At 37.5% G+C, this 22,008-nt stretch overlaps 1 long non-coding RNA gene across 1 annotated transcript in view; it reads left to right on the top strand.

Moving 5' to 3' along the window:
- LOC133631552 (uncharacterized) overlaps positions 1-22,008 on the top strand; it is a 47,374-nt gene that overhangs the window by 3,551 nt on the left and 21,815 nt on the right. Inside the window, exon 2 of the long non-coding RNA XR_009821485.1 lies at positions 2,794-2,883. This is a non-coding gene — a long non-coding RNA (uncharacterized LOC133631552). The remainder of the gene's footprint in view (positions 1-2,793; positions 2,884-22,008) is intronic.

Genomic DNA, 22,008 nt, shown 5'->3' with positions numbered 1-22,008 from the left:
TAAAGAAGGAAAAAACATATATAAGTCGCACTAGAGCAGGGGTGGGCAATTAATTTTTACCGGGGGCCGCATGAGCAACCCGAGCACTGCTGGAGGGCCACATCGACAATATTTCAATTCAATTTTGCTTAAATTATTTTTGATATACCGTAAGATAAAAAATAATAATATTTTCATTTAACCTAACTTATCTTTATACAAAAGCAGATGGCTTTTGATGGTTTTATTTTTAACACTTTCTTACACAACACTTCCTGATGTATAATACCATGCAAAAATTTCAATTTCTGTCACTTTATCCTGCATCCTCTTTGTTGTGAACGTAGCACGCCTGTAAGGTGATTGGCGAAGAAGGAGGAAGTGTTGCTGTTGCGGAAATGAGGAGTGAGGATAGCTGTGCGTGTGGAAAGAACGAGATAAGTTGAGCTGTGTTAGTATAGCTTGCTCAATAAAAGTTTAAAAAGAGCGTCAGACTTGGTGTGCACTTCTTCTGGACTCTACAATTGATGTCAGAAGTGGGATGAAATGCCTCCCAGTTTGCCTTGCCATCAAACCTGGGAGTCTTCATTGAGGGCGGAATTCCCCCATGGCAAGCAGCGTGAGCTGCACCTATAGTCTCTCTCTCTCTCTCTCTCTCTCTCTCTCTCTCTCTCTCTCTCTCTGCGGCGAGCTCCTCACGTGGCACGTACCTCTCGATGACGTAGCAGGCTGCACACACAATTAAGCAGTGTAGTATGTGCAACGTTTTACTTCTGCCACCAATTGTAGCGTCCAGAAGAAGTGCACACCAAGTCTGACGCTCTTTTTAAACTTTTATTGAGCAAGCTATACTAACACAGCTCAACTTATCTCGGTCCTTCCACACGCACATATCCTCTCTCCTCATTTACGCAACTCAAGAACACAACATCAACTTCAGCAGGTCGTTACACTATATTCTTTAAACACAGCAACATGTGTACCACAAATTAAGCACACGGCTTTACCTTTACTTGTTGAAAACACGCCATTCGTCATCATCTTTTCTTTTTTTAGCGTCTCGGGGATAACCAGGCGGACCACTTTTCAAAATAAAAGCAGCACAGTTGCATTGCACGCACGACATAGATGTTTTTTTTAATTTATTTTGTAATTTGTGGTTGCCTCTGCACGCACGAGCATACGTCCACACGGAAGTCATACAAATAACGCTTTTCAAAACAAAAGCAGTACCATTGTATTGCCCACTCGAGATAGATACTTTTTTAAATTTATTTTGTAATTTATGATTGGCCTCACGCGGGCCGGACAGGGACGTACAAAGGGCCGGATGCGGCCCGCGGGCGCAGAATGCCCAGGTCTGCACTAGAGTATAAGTCGCATTTTTTGGGGAAATTATTTGATAAAATCCAACACCAAGAATAGACATTTAAAGGCAATTTAAAATAAATAAAGAATAGTGATATATTATATGTATCGTTATGTATGACGCATAAATAACGAACTGAGAACGTGCCTGGTATGTTAACGTAACATATTATGGTAAAAGTCATTCATATGATATACGCCTAGTCTCTTACGTGAATGAGATAAATAATATTATTTGATATTTTAGGGTAATGTGTTAATAATTTCACACATAAATCGCTCCAGAGTATAAATCGCACCCCCGGCTATGAAAAAAACTGCGATTTATAATCTGAAAAATATGGTATTAGCTTTTTATTTGCAGCTGACCTTGTAATGAACACAGTTGGATGCATTGTAGTTGTCTACCACAATGAATTTTTTTCTCCAATAAAGAGCAAACAAACAAAAAGATGATCACAATGTCAAAAAAATGTGTAATGCATTAGTTACACTAAAAAAATTGTTAGAATTTTGTTCTATAATTATCACAATTAAAGCAATTTATCTAATTGTTATACGTAAAATGGTCACTATTGTGAAGGTTATTTTTAATAATATTATATTTTGTTATTATTGGTAGTATGTAATGTGTAATAGTAATATTATGATTAATATTTTTATTAGGAGTAGTACCGGTACCTTCGTGTTTTTTAAATGTGATTATTATTAATACGATATTTTATTATTCAATATATAATTTTTTATAGTATTTCTTATGTGTAGTATTATTGTGTAATTGTTGTAGCTATTGCCTTTTTTTTTTTTTAAACTAAATACATGTTAAATAGTAATAGTATTTTAAAGTGTTTTTCTCTATTTGTAGAGTTGGTGTTGTATTAAGTGTTACAGTATTATTATCAAGTATTGTTAATTTGCCAGGGAAATTGGTTGCATGTTGAACTCCATGCTCAGCGTGTTGTTCTCCACTACCCCCCCTCCCTCTTGTAATTACAGCGTGTTTTCTTTTGGCAACACGCATCCTGGAATTAGCAAATGAATGTTTTAACCTCGGTGAACCTCGGCAGCGTTTTAACGCACGCTCTCCGTGACATCACATGGCTACTGCAGCTGCTAATGACCTTTAGCTGTGCTGGCAGCTTTTTAAGTGTGATCACTTGAGTGTATGTTTAAAACATGTTTGCCTCAGGAGATTACAGTAACGATGGCAATTAGCCCTATCTCATTAGCTAGTGAAACTCTAGCTAGGCACACAAATTAAGGACCTTCTCTAATCTGACAGTCCTGGAAGTCGAGAGTGTGTGTGGCTGCAACCTTAATTGCAGTCTAAAAAAAACATACCTTATCTGCTGATACACACACTTTACTTCTATTATAGTAGTTGATGGTGTAGAAATGTGAAAACCCCTTTAAAAAGTTACAACTTTTGTCACTGTTTCCCTCCAGGACTACGTCGGAGCTTATCGTTATGTTTGAATGAAGGTCTCTGCATCCATTTGACCACGCCCTCACTTTATGACATCGTCAATGAAACAGGTTAGTATTGAACTCAAGGTACACATTAAGTCCATTTTAAAAACAATCCCAACTGACACAATGCAAATGGAAATAATCTATTCCAGGGTCATCATGAACACTTTATAAACTATAAACTTTATACAAAGTCATATTGAGTAATAAATACAGTACAAGCTTTGCTTGTTTAAAGAAAAACTGTATTTAAAAAAAAAATTATATACACTACCGTTCAAAAGTTTGGGGTCACATTGAAATGTCCTTATTTTTAAAGGAAAAGCACTGTACTTTTCAATGAAGATAACTTTAAACTAGTCTTAACTTTAAAGAAATACACTCTATACATTGCTAATGTGGTAAATGACTATTCTAGCTGCAAATGTCTGGTTTTTGGTGCAATATCTACATAGGTGTATAGAGGCCCATTTCCAGCAACTATCACTCCAGTGTTCTAATGGTACAATGTGTTTGCTCATTGGCTCAGAAGGCTAATCGATGATTAGAAAACCCTTGTGCAATCATGTTCACACATCTGAAAACAGTTTAGCTCATTACAGAAGCTACAAAACTGACCTTCCTTTGAGCAGATTGAGTTTTTGGAGCATCACATTTGTGGGGTCAATTAAACACTCAAAATGGCCAGAAAAAGAGAACTTTCATCTGAAACTCGACAGTCTATTCTTGTTCTTAGAAATGAAGGCTATTCCACAAAATTGTTTGGGGGACCCCAAACTTTTGAACGGTAGTGTATATATAATATATGTGTGTTTCTATATATATGCGTGTGTGTATATGTATTTATACAGTATGTGTGTGTATATATATATATATATATATATATATATATATATATATATATATATATATATATATATATATATATATATATATATATATATATATATATATATATATATATATATATATATATATATATATATATATATACGCACTGTTAACCATAATGGTGAAGGGATACTTTCAGAATGGAGTGAGCCAAGACAAGGTCACACTGGCCATAATGCGCCTTCCTCATTGTAATAATAATAATATTTCAGTTTGTAATGCACGTACAACACTTAAGACCTTCAGTATATCTGTATGTGGAATTAAATTATGGAATGGAATAAGCAAAGCAATCAAACAATGTACTAATATGATCCACTTCAAGAAACTCTTTAAACTTAAAGTGTTTACAAAGTACAAAGAAGAAGAACCATGATAAACACTCTGAATTTATTTCATCCATCCATTCATTCATTCTCAAAATAATCTTACTCATCTCATCATATGAAATATAACTTACTTCACCAAATATTATTTATTTATTTATTTTTATTGTGATTACTTATGGAGTATATTGTGAATAAATTGAGAATAGGAAGTGAACAAAAGTTTTAGCAACTGTTATGTAAAAGAAAAGGGGCAGGATTAAATAAGCTCTGCTTCTTCCTACTCCTTTTTGAACATGTTGAAAAGAGAAACTGGAAATTGTGATGTATCATGTTGTATGCATGCATGTTCGAAATAAACTCAAACTCAAACATACAAAGGTTCATAAATTAAAGTTCTCCTGTGTCAAAGGATATATTTCATGGGTGTAGAAACAATTATAAAAGACAACAAATTTATGATAATAAAAAATATCGATGTAATCAGTGGACTATCGACTATGTACGGCTCTTGTACTTGGTAACGTTACAGTCGATGTCTGTGTTGACTCACCCATGGCGTTTGTTTACATTCAGGAGTGGTTAGCGGTTAGCTATTGTAGCCTCCTACGGCATGTAGTGAAGCATGTTTAACTATTCCTCGTCCTGCAGGGATGATACTTGTAAGAAAGGTGGTTTATTTGTCACCATAGCGGCAAGGATTAGTAATTTTGAGGAAGCTAAAACACTACCGACGGCAAATGGACCTTAGCCGCTAGCGATCTAACGGCTATAAGAGCAAGAGCTAAGCACCTCTTGCAGAGTGGCGCTTCAGTGTTTATAGTTTAAACTTTATCATTCCTTTTTAATCCCAAATGCGTCCATTCTCCCTTTTCTATCTCCACACTGTTTCTGTTTGTAAGTACTCAGTGCGTGTGAATTGCCTAATATGTGCGTCTGCTCGTTTTACCAGCAATGTCACTATGTGAGGACGGCGCGGCGTCATGTCCGGGGAAAAAAACTACCGGTATTTTCAGAAGCAGTACAGTACTGAATTTATTCAAAAGTGCCCGGTACTTTATTAGTACAGGTATACCGTGCAACCCTACGAGAAAGGTATAAAACAAGGCATTGGCGTGAAGCTAACCATACGCATAACTGTTGCCAGTGGCGAACATTAGACCTGCACAAGAGCAGGGTGATGCAGGTATAAGAAGGGGCATGATTGTGATTGGCACCAAACAGAGGCCGGTGTATAAAGTTCAGCGCTCCTAGCAATGGGAAAGTAAACAAGAAAGGAATAGATAGATAGATATAACTTTATTGATTCCTTCAGGAGAGTTCCCTCAGGAAAATTAAAAGAAGCAATGGCTCCAGAAATATACTATAGACCGAGGATAACTATAACTTAAACAAATCCAGACATGACTTGCAGTGACAGATCATGACACATCGCCTCCAAAAAGAGCAGTTTTCCTTTGAAGATGTGCTCATATTTTTCGACCTTTTATTTCCTAGTCTGATAAAGCAAAATGATTCTGTGACAGCGGCCTATGGACTTAATGCATCACACTTTTAAAATGTTAACAGTTCTACAAGTGTAAAAAATAAAGTCATTAGTGTAAAAGTTAAATAAAATAAAAACACTCACACTTTGAAGATGTATGACAGAAGTTTGCGTTTAAGGAAGTGGTGTAAGGCGGTCTCCTTCATGCATTATGCATTATTATGTATCATAACTGTAATAACGAATGACAAAGGCGTAATGTTGCAAATGCACCTTTATGCAAGTCTCTTTTAAACTTTTGAACTGTCAGGCAGGTGTAAAAAGACGTTAACCAGTGTGAAACATAAAACAGTCTATGTTAACTTTGATAGCAAGCAATGATTTTGTGGTGATGGTTGGAGCTTTGAAGGTTCCACTTTTTAGTGTTAATCCTTTGATGCTTCCTCACATTTTGCTAAAACTCTCGTGTTGGATCTCATTTGATTGTGAGGATGTGGTGGATGACGCTTACTTCATATCCAATCATTTCCCTGCACTTATGAAGTTGAACCCTGCACTTCTTCTCCCATGCTTGGTCTCATTAGGTCAGGATTAACAGGGGATTACTGTCATTGAAGGCTATGGCTCAGTAGCACCAATATATCCAAGATAGAGATGCTTCATAATTTCACTTTCAATGCTGTGAAAGTTGCGCCGCAGTCTTGGCAGCTAATCAATGGAAATTACTGTAGTAGTATTATGTCAGATAACCAAAATAGCTACACTTAAACTACACACTATTTTTAGAGAAGTGCTTGTATAAGTTATGTCATCCAGAAAATATGAAAAAAACAAAACGATTAAATGATATTTAAACAAACATATTTTTAAAGCAGAGTCAATCAAGGAAATTTCGTCAGATTTTAAAAAACAATACAAGGAAAAAGTTAAATTGTAGTTGCCCACTATTTTCAGAGTAGTGAGCAGATAACACGGGGCAAAGCACGTCTATTTATCGAGCACAATTCGTACACAAGGGCAATTAAAAGTGCTTTACATAGAATAGAAAAGGCAAAAATAGAATAAAAATAAAATAATCACAAAAATTATAAAATCATGAAATAAAATGATCATAAAAACTATCATAATTCAAATTCAAATCAAAGAGTGTCGATAAAATACTTGCATTTGTCATATGCACAATTAAATACCAAATTAAAATATGATGATACTATTATCCAGAAAATGCTAAAAAATGCAATTAAGTAATATTAAAAAAATATATGTATTTTTATTCTTAGTCAATGAAGGAACATCTGCCAGATTACTATTTAAAAATTAAAAAAGGAAAACTGAAGTCATACTTTTTTTAAAAAGTATACAGATAAAATTGTAATATTCAAATATTCTCCTGGAAATATCAAAACATACTATCAAATAATATCAAAACTAGAGCTGTCAAAAACAACGACTTAACTCATATGATTAATCACAAAAATGATAGCATTAATCATGTCCATACCCAAATTAATCACACAATTTACTTTGAGCGTACATGCGCCTTTACCTTGACCATTTATTTGAAAGGCTGAGCGATGTTATACTGTCAGTGATCAGGTCAATGCGTACGTCAGTGCAAAGATGTGTGAGGAGACTCCAACTTCTGTGCTAGCTGGCAAATTTCACTTTAAAATACACCCTGACTGTGCTTCAGATCAAATGTTTACTATGTTTTAAATAAATAAATGTAGTATATTCAAGTAAAACATTTTAAAATTCTCCTGACATTCTGACATTAAAATTGTGTACACATATCATAGTCTTTTTTAGGTTAATTTAAATTACACAAACAAGTAATAACCTGTGATTAATCATGATTAATCCAAATTAAAAAGTGTGATTAATCTGATTAAAACTTTTAATAATTTGACAGCACTAAATAAAACATGTTTTAGTCAAAGTCAATCAAGGACATTCTGCCAGATTACCAAAAAAGACAAATAAAAAGTAAGTCACACGCCATTTTTAGAGAGTTAACTTATAATATTAAAACATTCTTCAGAAAGTGTGAAAAAATACTATTAAATATATTTTAAAAGGTTTTAAATCATGGGATGTTGTGAGTTTATGAAGCCCTTCGAGGCACTTGTGATTAAGAGATAAGATGATAAAAATGATTGATTGATTAAAAAATATATTTTAGTCATAGTCAAGGACATTTTATCATTGCATTAATGCCAAAAAAAAGCTAAAAGCTTTTTAAGTCATAGTAAACCAAGAAAATTATATCATATTTAAAAAAAAAAAAAGATGAACTGAAGTCGCACATTATTTTCAGAGAGTTTAGCAGATAACTTACAATATCAAAATATTCTTACAAAAATGTGAATAAAATACTCATATTTTTAAAATATATTTTAGCCATAGTCAATGGAATTCCATCATTACATTAAAAATGCCAAAGAAAAAGCCATACTGAAATCCCACACTATTTTAGGAGAAGTGGGCGGATAACTTATATTTTAATAATATTCTCCATAAAATATGGGGCAAAAAAATAATATAGAACTATTTTCAGAAAGTCAAATCAATCAAGAAAATTACGTCTGATTACAAAACGAGACAACGAAAAAGCTAAACTGAAGTCACATATTCAGAGATGTGAATGGATATTTATAGTTTAATATCAAGAAAATGTGAGAAAAAAAAACATTAAATAATATTAAACATTTTAAATATATGTTATTTTAGTATTAGTCAACCAAGAAAATATTGTAATAAAAGACAAAAGAGCTGAACTGAAGTTACACACAGCTTTTGATATTATAACATATAACCTATATTCTAGGCATGGTCAGATTACAACACTGTTTTTAAAGTAAAATTAAAATAACATTATCCAGGATATACGAAAACAAAGAGCATTAATTAATATTTAAGCATGTTTTTAGTCAGTCAATCAAGTACATTTAGCCATATTGGAAGAAAAAGCCAAAGAAAAAGTTCAGATGAAGTCAGCTGGGATAGGCTCCAGCGGTAAAAAATGGATGGATGGAAGTCATGGACTGTCTTCAGAGGGGTCGTGAGGGGTTCGGCCTTTTGTCGGATTCGGAATCATATTAGCGTATTGTTTAGGTTTCACGCCCTGTGTTGGACATGAACGCACTCCATGACATGCAGCAGCTCCACTGTCGTGTAATGCGGGTGTTGTCGTCGCAGCTTGTGTTGTTCTAGCGAGATCTGGCAGCGACCTTTGATGGATCACATTCACACTTTGTCACCTCAAATCGGAGCGCGGTGTCGTAGACTAAATTGCCACCTATTTTTTAGTTTGTATTTTTTTTGTTTACCGCCGAAGTAGACATCAGAAGGCGAGCAGCGGGGATGACGGCGCCTGCCAAAGTGACACAAAAGTGAGTGGTAATGACTACATTGTTTCCCTCTCCAGCCCTTCTTCTCGAAGGCAGCAGGCGGGGGCGCCGTGGTAAGCTGCAGGCGCACCGCAGTCGCTTGGAGAACTTAAGGAGTTGGCAAAGTTAAAAGAGGGCTTTTCTTCTCCCTGATCCTCTTGTGATGTTTGCTCCTCGGCTCGTCCTTTTTGTTTTGTTTGGGCGTCGCTGCGCACTTGTTACGTCGCAGGTGAAGTCATGTGACTGTGACAGCTTTTAGAAATGCACTTTTACGCCCCCCCCCCCCCCCCCCCCAACACACACACACACACACACACTCTATCCAGACTCTTGTGGAGCACAAAAGGTGTGAGGCTTGCTTCTAAGACATGATACATGATGACAGGAGAAGACCATCTTAAAACCTCCTGTTATAACTCCATTGACAATTTGGGGTGGGCGTGACTACACATTTTTATATCTGCTCAATACCAAAGTAAACACAGGACCAGTGTTACCGATACAAATGCAGTTTTTTCATTATCCATATTTTTCTGAACAACCATGTCCAACACCGCAATAAGTTCCATTTCCTGTTATATGATCATCGTCATCTCACTTGTCCTCTTTGACGTCATTGGTATTATTTTGTGGTGGCCAAGGATCGGTGTAATATCCACATTTGAAATTGTTTTTGGAAACTGTGGACGTCGTGTCCTCCGGACCGAATAGGAAAAGAACCATCTGGATAGTTCTAGGCAACAAAGTTCAAAAGCCAGCATCTGTGATGGTATGGGGGTGTATTAGTGCCCAAGGCATGGTGTGGAGGTCTTCCTCCCTCCGGGTTCCATGGACCACCAAGGACAGACATGACTTCGAGCAGTTTCGTGACTTTGTTTATTTTTCAATAAACCTCTGTGTCGTCGGGTCGCTTTTCAGCTCCTTTTCCCAACTGCTCGCTCTGCGGTTCGCTTTTCAGCCTCACGCGTCGTCGTCGTCTTCGTCTCTCTCTCGGTCGCTTCCGCGCTGCATGTACTGCTGGCTCTCCAACTCCTTCTGCCTCGTCGTTCTCGGCTGCTGCCCTTTTACACACTGCCAGGTGATTATAGAATTGCGGGAACGCACCCGACGTCCATCTCGGAGCCGGTCCCGTCCCGGCGCGCCCCGCCTCGCTGCAGGTCTGCCGGATCGCCTCCTCACACATGGGTAATTTACACATCTGTGAAGGCACCATTAATGCTGAAAGGTACATAAAGATTTTGGAGCGACATATGTTGCCATCCAAGCAACGTTATCATGGACGCCCCTGCTTATTTCAGCAGGACGATGCCAAGTGGCGTGTTACAACAGCGTGGCTTCATAGTAAAAGAGTGCGGGTACTAGACTTTCTCAGTTCGAACATTAAATATTGTTGTGATGTCAGCGAGGGAGAGAAACACTAGTTGTGCTAGCTCATCATTGGTATTCCATTGGGGTAACTGCAACTACGATGTGTTGCTGATGGTAGTTCCTTATGAATGTGTCAACATGCTGACTCTCTCCTGTATCGGCTGCCGATCCGATGTTTGCCTTTTTAACTGATCGACCTTTATTGACATTTTCACATGATTAAACAAGTAAACATATGGGTTGGAATTTAGAGGTACAATACATTTGTCATTACTTTCAAAGGAACGTATGATTATTTTTAATCTATATCTAAAACACTTCCTTGTGGTCTACATAATATGTATTGGATATGATTTAATGTACATTTTGCGTTCATTTTGCTTTACAGTCACTTTTATAACTCGTTTTTTTGAGTCCGTCTGCAAGATGTCCGATTCTGCAGATGTTTCCGGACTGCAAATGAAACCACGCCTCACCCTCTCCACAAGTATCTTTATTCATATTTGGAAAATGTACACTGTTTAGATATGTATCAATCAATCAATCAATCAATGTTTATTTATATAGCCCTAAATCACAAGTGTCTCAAAGGGCTACAGTATCTTGAAGTCGTCATCACTATTTTTTTTCTAGACACGGTTGTAAATAAACTTTCTAAACATTATTTAGATTGACCCGGTCACAATATTAGGTCCACCTGCACACTCTACGCTCAATTTAAACCGCATAAAAAAGCTCATTTTAGTAACATTTATTTCCCTGACCGTTGCATTTCGCTCTTATATGCATGCAAACTTTCGATGATAATTATTTATCTGACCTTTTTTGTGTTTCCTCAAAGCCTGAAGCTCCTCCCCCTCTTGACTTAATGTCGAAATAAATACTTCCACCTCGCTCACAGGCCACAACGCAGCCTGACTGCAAGACCCTGTGAACAGAGGCATTCAAAACTGCGTGCGAGCTGAACGGCCAAATGCATGAACCTTATGATTTGCCAGGCTCCATCAACCCACCGCGACTCTGAGAGGGATACGCGGTAGAAAATGATGGATGAATGGCATTGTTTAACACGAGTATCCAACTTTTTTACAAGATTTTTAAGTCCGAAAAGATTACATTTACCATATATCTGTGTGCTGCCAGAAAACAAAAAGAAGACGAAGAGGAACGCCTACGTGCAATTACTGATGTCATGGCCGAATCTCCAAAACAACCAAGGAAACAAAAAGTTTTGTCTGAGGAGACAAAAAAAAAAAAAGAGCTTACCCAGATAAAAGGACAGTCAGGATCAACATAGGCCCGGCTTTCACTCGATGGTGTGAGCTTAAAGACTCTGTTCTTGCTAAACTATTAAGTGACTTTTGATGCTCAAATCAAAATGACAATGCTAATGTTAGCTTTTGGAAAAGTGCGTGGTAGCAATAAATAGTGATAGTGATAGTTTCACCACTTCTTCCTTCAAAAAATGTATTTGTTTCGGACCTGCATCCCCCCATATACGTAATTGGTAGTAGCGTCATGTTTGTAGGGCAATTCAAGATCATTTCTTGATAGTGTCTGCTATTTAACATCAGCACAGCCATTGGTGATGTAATACTTGTGCCAATATTACAGCGGACATCATGTCAGTATGACGCTATATGTGCTAGTCCTCATGGGAAATGTGCTCTTCTTCTGGCATAGCACTACCGCTTTGGTCCACTGGTGTCGCCAAAATCAACCAAAATTAAAAGTTGTTAAGTGGGGCTTTAAGAATATATTACGGGGGTCCAAGCCCGTGTAAAATAGTCTGAGCAACGCCACTGTGTGCTACTTTGCATTTCTTGGATGAAAACAATTTGGTCAAATTCCATGTTGTACATCCTCAGGGGGTTCAAATGTTGATGGGGCGGTATAGCTCGGTTGGTAGAGCGGCCGTGCCAGCAACTTGAGGGTTGCAGGTTCGATCCCCGCTTCCGCCATCCTAGTCACTGCCGTTGTGTCCTTGGGCAAGATACTTTACCCACCTGCTCTCAGTGCCACCCACCCACACTGGTTTAAATGTAACTTAGATATTGGGTTTCACTATGTAAAGCGCTTTGAGTCACTAGAGAAAAGCGCTATATAAAATATAATTGATTGATTGATAGGCTCGGCAAAAAAGAGAAAAAATAACTATTGTATTTTTCGGACTATAAGGCGCACTTAAAATCCTTTCATTTTCTCCAAAATCGACACTGCGCCTTATAACCCGGTGCGCCTAATGTACGGAATAATTCTGGTTGTGATTACCGACCTCGAAGCAATTTTATTTGGGACATGGTGTAATGATAAGTGTGACCAGTAGATGGCAGTCACACATAAGAGATACGTGTAGACTGCAGTATGACGCCAGTAAACAACACCAAAACTTTAAATGTTCCATTGAAAATAAAGAACATTACACACCGCACTCAAAACTCTGTCAAAATGTTTTAGTATGACTTTGAAGCCGCACCGCTTGATAGGACTGTCGGCCCATTACGGCTACCGTAGTCAGAGATACAAGTATTACTATGGTGTGTGTACAAGGACCGCAAAATGGCACCCATTAGCAGACATATTATCTGGCGTTTTTTTTCACAACATTATGCAAAGCCAACCTTTCTTACCTTCTGGTACCTGCCGATGTGTATTTGAGATCTGCATAAGTCCGTAGTCGATAAGCTTCTTCTTTTTCACTATCTTCTTGTTATGGGGCATTCACCCTCTGCTGTTGCCATTTCTAATATAAAGTAGTGTACAGTTCTAACTAGAGCTGAAACGTATTCCTCGGGTAGTACGAGTAATTCGATTACAAAATATATTAGAAGAATTTCTGCTGCCTCGAGGCTTCATAAAAAAAAATTTACAGCATTTTTCCTCGTTTAGTAAACAGTAGTCAAAGCTCACGTTTCGCACGGACTGTTTAGGTATTGCCCAGCGTGTTTACGTGACGGATAATGTGCCCCCTGCACTGCACAACACCGCTCTTTTAAATACGCTTGAGTTTAGAATACTTTTTTGCCGACATAACTCGCAATGGCAGACGCCGCAGAAAGCAGTGGACAAGAGCCATAGCAAAACGAGGCAATTAAATGGTAAATGGGTTATACTTGTATAGCGCTTTTCTACCTTCAAGGTACTCAAAGCGCTTTGACACTATTTCCACATTCACCCATTCACACACACATTCACACACTGATGGAGGGAGCTGCCATGCAAGGCGCTACCAGCACCCATCAGGAGCAAGGGTGAAGTGTCTTGCCCAAGGACACAACGGACAAACGAGGCAATTAAGAAGCGACGAAAGTGGTCTAAGGCAGGGATGTCCAAAGTGCGGCCCGGAGACATTTGCGGCCCGCAGCTAATTGTTTACCGGCCCGCCATACATTCTGGAAATGCTATTGCAAACATTTTTAAATAATTTAAAAAAGTGGAATGAGGTGAAATCTCACGAGAGAAAGTTGCAATGTTGATACAAAGCTGCTATGCAGGCTGTTTTTTTTCTTCTTTTGTCTTTATTTTTTATTTTTTTGCTATTGCTCCCAAAAAAAATTTGGTTTTCAAAAAATGAATGTTATAATGAATTATTGGCCTATTCAAGGCTCCAATTACTTAAAATATTTCACTTTAAAATGTTTTTGTGGAAAATATTGCATATGTGGTTGCGGTATAAAAACAATGTTTTCTTTGACAAAAGAGCATAAAACAACCAAAATAATAGTTCAAACGTAAAATTGACAGATATATCTGAGGTTGATCTCGTAGCTTAAGTGTTGAAAGTAAAACAAATAATAATAAAGATGTATCACTTTATGAATGGGGGACCTTTTAGATCCCAAAGATATTTAGTGGGATTTTATTTATCTTTTCACTGTGACTGATTACTCAGAAATAATAATACATTTAAATTAATGGTGTCCTGCATTATTGATCTTTTGAGGAATCCAATTACTTCACATCTAACATTGCTTTCTGAATGTTTTGGGCTGTGGGGGAAATACTGCATATTTCAGTTTTACTATGAAAAACAAAGCTGTCTTTGACAGAAAAGGCTTCTTTTTTTTTTTACTTTATATCAACCTGAAGTTGATATAGAGATTTACTGTAAGCGTTACATTAAAAATTACAATAATAATTTGACTTATTTTTAACATGTTAATGACGGAGACTTATGGTCCCCGGGAGCCCTAAAGGTAAAAACAAAACAAAAAATCCATATATTTTGTTATGGTTTGAAAATGAAAATTTTCAAAGCGGCCCCCTCATGCTTTAATTTTTCCGTGTGCGGCCCTCAGTGGAAAAAGTTTGGACACCCCTGGTCTAAGGTGTTCGAACACTTCACACTAAAATCGAAGGAAAACACAGTAATATGCAAACATTGCTAAGTGTAGCTCGCATACCACAATAGCGCGAGTTCGATGCTGTAGCACCTGTCGGGAAAGCATCCGATTGAGGGACGTCCAGAGGCGAGGTACGTCATCTATTATCAAATGTAAACACAAAAGCTGTGTTAGTAAAATAAATGTTATTCATTATGATAACCAGGATGTGTTCTCCCGCTCCCGCGAAGTCATCAATGGCCGCCAAAAAGGTGTCGAATACTAACAACGCTATTCGAGCTGTCGTGTTCAATTAGCCTTTCATTAGTAGTCGTGCAAAGTTATTCGGGTTATTCAAGTCATGCAACCACATGCTACTTGGATAGCTTGCACATTGTTGGCGGAAACCAACGTTTAAACGGCACCGTATAATAATCATCAAAACCGCACGAGAGACAAGAACTTTGTTTATGCGATCACACCACGCAGCACATAGGGCTGTGAGCGCACCTGATTTTATTAGCACACACAAATTGGCACAATCAACCACGGACGCATTTTAGCTGTGCGTGTCAGCCTTCAATAATGAAAACAGCCGTTTAGGAAATAAAAGACTATTAGGCCAAACGCAATAATTGAGGGCACATCTGAACATGTATAATTAAACCTTAATTAAGCAAAAAATATGATTTATTGGAAGACTCGATTAATCAATCGAGATATTCGATAGAATACACGATTACTAAAATATTCGATAAGCTCCAGCTCTCGTTCTAACTTATATCTCGCTATGGCAGCGCTAACAACTACCAGGTGTTACGGTAGTCCTAGTCCATAATCTAGTGGGCCTTTATTGTCTCTAATTACAAACCTCTGCTTTATGCCACTTATATTGATTAAATGTGTTTTCTAAAGGGTCATGGCTTCCCATTAGAATGATGGCCAACACTGACTCGGGTGCGTGTCACACACACACACCTCTCTCTATAAAGCCTTGCCCCTCCCACTCCTTCAGCTTCCTGGTGTGTGCGTGCGTGCGTGTGTGTGTGTGTGTGTGTGTGTGTGCGCTGTCCATACGGAGGCTGCGGCCCTCCTCAGTGTGCCACATCAAACTCTATAAAGGGAATCATTTATGTGCCACTCCCCATTACTGAACAGCATGGAGACGACTAATGAGGGCCGAGGCAAAAGGAATACATCCAGCCAGCGCTTTGCTTTTTGCCAGACTGGCAGGTTGGAAGAAGAAGAAGAAGAAGGAAAAAAAACGGTCTTTGGGGAGTCATTGTTTTCACAAGAGTGGGTCGGGGGTAAAGGGAATATGTGTGTATGTCTGTGTGTGCAACCTCTTTTTCATCTGCACATTTATTTATTTATTTCCTGTGCCGCCATGACGCTATTGCTAACAGCTTGAGGTGTGCACGCGGATCCGTGTGTGTCATATGTATTTATTTCCACCCTCGTAGTGATAATGTTTAAATAAATAGCCCGGTGGTGAGTGTGTGGACACCTCGGTGCAGTGCACACACACATAAACACACACCTATATATAAAAAGGTCTAGCAGTACTGATAAAAAAAAAAGTAGGTAGCTGTGACATTTCCAATTTGCCATGCACCAGCCCACTCCATTTTCTTCCCTGCTGCCTCTTACATGCTAGAGTAAGCCTCTAGGATTGACAATAATTACAGCCTGCATAAAATGAAGAGGGTAATATGAACACAGCTTTGCCATAATTGCCTTTTCATTATTTGCTAACAGTGAGCTATTCAGTCATAAGAAAGAGATTGCATAGTAATTGGCTGACAATGGCAGGCTGAGGCGCTGCTTGCTAGTCATTTTTTAATGTGCACGTGGATTTTTTTCCCCCTCCTTGTTATCATTATTATTTTAAAAAAAAAACAATTCTAGCATTAAACTGTAATTCAAAACTACAATTTCCACACCATGAATGAAAATCTGGGTATTAACACAAGCCTTATGTTTAGAGTGGAACATCCTATTAGCAGAATTAGCTGTGTTTTTTGGTAACTTTCCATATTCCGCACCAAATGGGATTTGAAGACAGTTTTCTTACGCTCTCAGCCACACTGACAGCCTTGTTTATTCACACGCTGCTCATTTATTAGCTAATGCGTGTTTGTCCAGTTTTACGTGAGTTTTGACAGTGAATATATCATCCATGGTACACAAAAGGCTACTTTTTATATGCAGGTGATGTCACATGAGAATGTGGGCTTCTGGTTTTATGGCATGCAAACTTTATTGTTAAATGACAGCTTTTTTACATTTTAACAATAATTTTTCATGCCTTTATAATTGTATTCTAAGTTTTTTTTGTTTGAAAGTTTTTTTCTAATTCTTTTACTCATTATTTTTATTATTTTTTTCATATTAAATTATTTTATTTAGATTTTATGTTATAGTTAATTTACTCACTTCCTTTTTTATATTAATTTATTTTGCTTGTATATATATATATATATATATATATATATATATATATATATATATATATATATATATATATATATAGACCCCAAATTGTCACATTGTCGGAATTCTGGACATGATTGTATTATATTCTTGAAATGTTCTATTTTATTTTTATTCAAATTCTTGCTTTATCACTATATTATTTATTTGATGAATGTTTTAAACATGTTTTTTTTTAAATTAATGTTATGCGGGTGTTATCAAAATCTTTTATAGTTATTTTTGACACAGCATGGCCTAACGACGTAACCCCTCTAATCGTATCATATTTTATAGATTGTTTTTGTTAATATTTTGTTTTATTTTTGTACTTAAACATCTACTATTTCGTGTATGTATAGAAAACATGTATTATTTATTTTCAATTGTTTAATTGTATAATTTATCACAATACTATGCTCTAACACAGTGGTTCTCAACCTTTTTTCAGTGATGTAATTTTTTTTTTATTCAAGTACCCCCTAATCAGAGCAAAGCATTTTTGGTTGAAAAAAAGAGATAAAGAAGTAAAATACAACACTATGTCATCAGTTTCTGATTTATTAAATTGTATAACAGTGCAAAATATTGCTCATTTGTAGTGGTCTTTCTTGAACTATTTGGAAAAAAAGATAGGTTTTTATTTATACTTATAAAGGATTTTTGAATTGTTGCTATTTTTAGAATATTTAAAAAAAATCTCACGTACCCCTTGGCATACCTTCAAGTACCCCCAGGGGTACGCGTACACCCATTTGAGAACCACTGCTCTAACACACCTGATAATAACTTTCAAACCTTTTTTAGCTGTCTTAACTATATTTATTTTTGGAAAAAAACAAATTTTTTCATCCATTTTATTGAATATTACTTTAACGATACATGTGTACAAATAAAGGTCTCTCTCTCCAAATAAACGCCTTACCCCCCGAAAAAAAGTTGTAAATATAATACATAACATTTTGACACAAGTGTAAACGGTGCATATCATGTGCACATATTTTTTTTAATAAATTAAATACAATTTCAATAAATGTAATCAAAAATGGTTATTCTTGAATAAAAATAAAACAAATTGTAGAGATTATGAATATACTAACACACCTAACAATAACTTTGGCCTATTTTTTGTCATCATTATTTGTTTGTGGTAAAAACACGCCTTTATTAATCAATTTGATAAATTATTGAATAGTACAATGAAAAAAATAAATGTACAAACAACGCCCCCCCACCAAAAAAATAATATAACTCATTAGCAAATAAAGTGATGGCATAAGTGTGGACGGGACACTTCATGTGCACAAACTTGCTAAATGATACGTGCAAATACAAAAAAAATGATATAATAATAAACAGGAATCAAAAAGTAATTTATGTGTGTCATTATCTGTGGTTTGGATCATGTTTTATGTTATTTTTCTGTTTACGACTCTAGTTCCTGGTTGCACTTCCTTGTTTGTTTTGTCTCCATGGTTACTCATTGTGTTCACCTGTCTCTGATTAGTGCTCGCCCGCTCACCTGCTTCCCGAGCACTAATGAGAGGCATTATTTAAGTTTGTCTTTGCCAGTCAGTCGGCCTGGCTTCATTGTTTGCATCACACCTATGCCACGTAAGTTTTATTTATTCCATGTCATAGTCTATGCTAAGTCTTAGCTTCCTATGTGAAAGGCACGCTTGCCTTTTTGTTGTTTTGCCTGCGGTTTTTGTAGTTTGGCGATTTATGTTAAATAAATCAAATCCTAACTTCACGCTGTCGTCCGGAGCCGTCCATTTTTGCATCTTTGGAGAACAACCGCGCAGCAAGCTGCACCCCCGCCGTGACAATGTGTAGTTTGAAGATTATTAGTGAATTTGTGTGGAAAAAATGCTTATTTTTGAGGTTGAATTACATTGCATGAATATAAAAACATTTTACTTTAACATCTTTGTGAAGTGAACATGAATCCCCCCTACTTGACCTTTCACCCCCAAGTGACTATTAGAACCATAGCAGGCTCTGCAAGCGGGGGTCCTCCACGTCTGAGGTGCACGTCGGTGTCATAATTATCCAACACAACGGGGTTTGCCGCTCTTATTAGTAATTAGCTCCCTCCAAAATGATTGCTTTCCCCCGCTAGCTCATCTCTTTTAATGTTTAAACATTTACTTTGTGCTTGAAGGATTTGTTTGTGTATATCTGGGGTGTGATGAGCGCTTTTCAAGTAATTGGCTCCTGGGGGACGGCACTTTCCAACAGTTAAAGAATAATTACAGCCGCTGTGAAATGTTAAACTGCCCCGACTGTCTCTTCGCCGGCGCTTAATTGCGCGCAACAAGTAGGAGGCAGCCTTTTCATTTCGTTCATCACGGTAACGGACGGACGGAACTGTTGCGGAAAACGCGTGGAAAAATGGGGTGCAGCTTGCGGAATAGCCTCTCGTATGCTAATTTAGCTGCACTTTGAGAGGCTCCTTGAAAGTGATGCTGCTAACGTGTTGTTTTTTTTTTAAGTTGATTTTTCTCTTTTTAATCATGTTGTGGAAAGCGAGGGCTCTGTGTTTGCTGTCTGTATGTTTTTGGCTCTAATGGACTTTTGCATTTATTTGTTGTCCTTTAAGAGGGAAGACAGGATAATGGATCATATGAGGATGTTTATTAATGCTTCAGGGGGTTTCTTTATGTCTGCACACTATACATTCTTGAAATGTTTAGTTTTGCTCGTATTCATGTTTAATGTGAGCGTTTGTGTATATATATATGTATATTACCAGGCATGGATATTCAACAAGATACTTTTAGTCGCCATGTTTCCAGAAAGTTATGGACTTCTCTCTTTAATATTAGCCTTATGTTGTACAAAACCCAAAACCAGTGAAGTTGTCCATCCATCCATTTTCTACCACTTGTCCCCTTCAGAGTCACGGTGGGTGTTGGAGCCTATCTCAGCTGCATTCGGGCGGAAGGCGGTGTACACCCTGGACAAGTCGCCACCTCATCGCAGGGCCAACACAGATAGACAGACAACATTCACACTCACATTCACACACTAGGGCCAATTTAGTGTTGCCAATCAACCTATCCCCAGGTGCATGTTTTTGGAGGTGGGAGGAAGCCGGAGTACCCGGAGGGAACCCACGCAGTCACGGGGAGAACATGCAAACTCCACACAGAAAAATCCTGAGTACGGGATTGAACTCAGGACCTTCATATTGTGAGGTACATGCACTAACCCCTGGGCCACCGTGCTTCCCCAGTGAAGTTGTCAAGTCGTGTAAATCGTAAATAAAAACAGAATACATTGATTTGCAAATCCTTTTAAACTTATATTCAATTGAATCGACTGCAAAGACAAGACATTCAACGTTCAAACTGGAAAACCTTGTTATTTTTTGCAAGTATTAGCTCATTTAAAGTTTGATTCCTGCAACAAGTTTCAAAAAAGATGGCACAAGTGGCAAAAAAGACTGAGAAAGTTGAGGAATGCTCATCAAACACTTATTTGGAAAACCCCAAAGGTGAGCAGGCTAATTGGGAACAGGTGGGTGCCATGATTGGGTTAAAAAAGCAGCTTCAACTGGCGAGGGTCACCACTTTGTGAACAAATGCCTGAGCAAATTGTTAAAGAACAACATTTCTCAACCAGCTATTGCAAGGAATTTAGGGATTTCACCATTCACGGTTCATCATATCATCAAAAGGTTCAGAGGATCTGGAGAAATCCCTGCACATAAGCAGCAAGGCTGAAAACCAACATTGAATGCCAGTGACCTTCAATGCCTCAGGCGGTACTGCATCAAAAGCCGACATCAGTGTGTAAAGGATATAACCACATGGGCTCAGGAACACTTCAGAAAACCACTGTCAGTAACTACAGTTGGTCGCTCCATCTGTAAAACTCTACCATGCAAAGCCAAAGCCATTTATCAACACCCAGAAACGCCGTCGGCTTCGCTGGGCCCGAGCTCATCTAAGATGGACTGATGCAAAGTGGATAAGTGTCCTGTGGTCTGATGAGTCCAAATTTCAAATTGTTTTTGGAAAATTTGGATGTCGTGTCCTCCGGAACAAAAAGAACCATCCGGATTGTTATATGCGCAAAGTTCAAAAGACAGCATCTGTGATGGTATGGGGGTGTATCAGTGCCGAAGGTATGGGCAACTTACACATCTGTGGAGGCACCATTAATGCTGAAAGGTACATACAGGTTTTGGAACAAAATATGTTGCCATCCAAGCAACGTTATGGACGCCCCTGCTTATTTCAGCAAGACAATGCCAAGCTACGTGTTACAACAGCGTGGCTTCATAGTAAATTAATGCGGGTACTAGACTGGCCTGCCTGTAGTCCAGACCTGTCTCCCATTGAAAATGTGTGGCGCAATATGAAGCCTAAAATACCACAACGGAGACCCCGGACTGTTGAACGACTTAAGCTGTACATCAAGCAAGAATGGGAAATAAAGCTTAAAAAAATTGGTCTCCTCAGTTCCCAAACGTTTACTGAATGTTGTTAAAAGGAAAGGCCATGTAGCAAAGTGGCAAAAATGCCCCTGTGCCAACTTGTTTGCAATGTGTTGCTGCCATTAAATTCTAAGTTAAGGATTATTTGCAAAAAAATAATATTTTTTTCAGTTCGAGCGTTAATTATCTTGTCTTTGCAGTGTATTCAATTGAATATAAGTTGAAAAGGATTTGCAAATATTTGTATTGTGTTTTTGTTTACGAATTACACAAGGTGCCAACTTCACTGGATATGGCTTTTGTATATTGCAGAGAACCAGAATCCTCTATAGTGGACATTTGATTTTGTTCTAATTATTATGTCAGAGTTACAGAAGCACTTAAGGACTTTCTGAAAAAAAAATCGAGTCAACGATCATCTTTATGACAACATTTTAGTATTTTTAAGAATATTCTGCCAAAATTAGTCTCTTACAAGTTTCCAAATGATGAA

The sequence above is a fragment of the Entelurus aequoreus genome, linkage group LG02 (genome assembly GCF_033978785.1).
Source record: "Entelurus aequoreus isolate RoL-2023_Sb linkage group LG02, RoL_Eaeq_v1.1, whole genome shotgun sequence".
Classification (NCBI taxonomy): domain Eukaryota; kingdom Metazoa; phylum Chordata; class Actinopteri; order Syngnathiformes; family Syngnathidae; genus Entelurus; species Entelurus aequoreus.
Note: the sequence above shows the minus strand (reverse complement) of the source record. Positions and strands in the feature narration are given on the sequence as shown.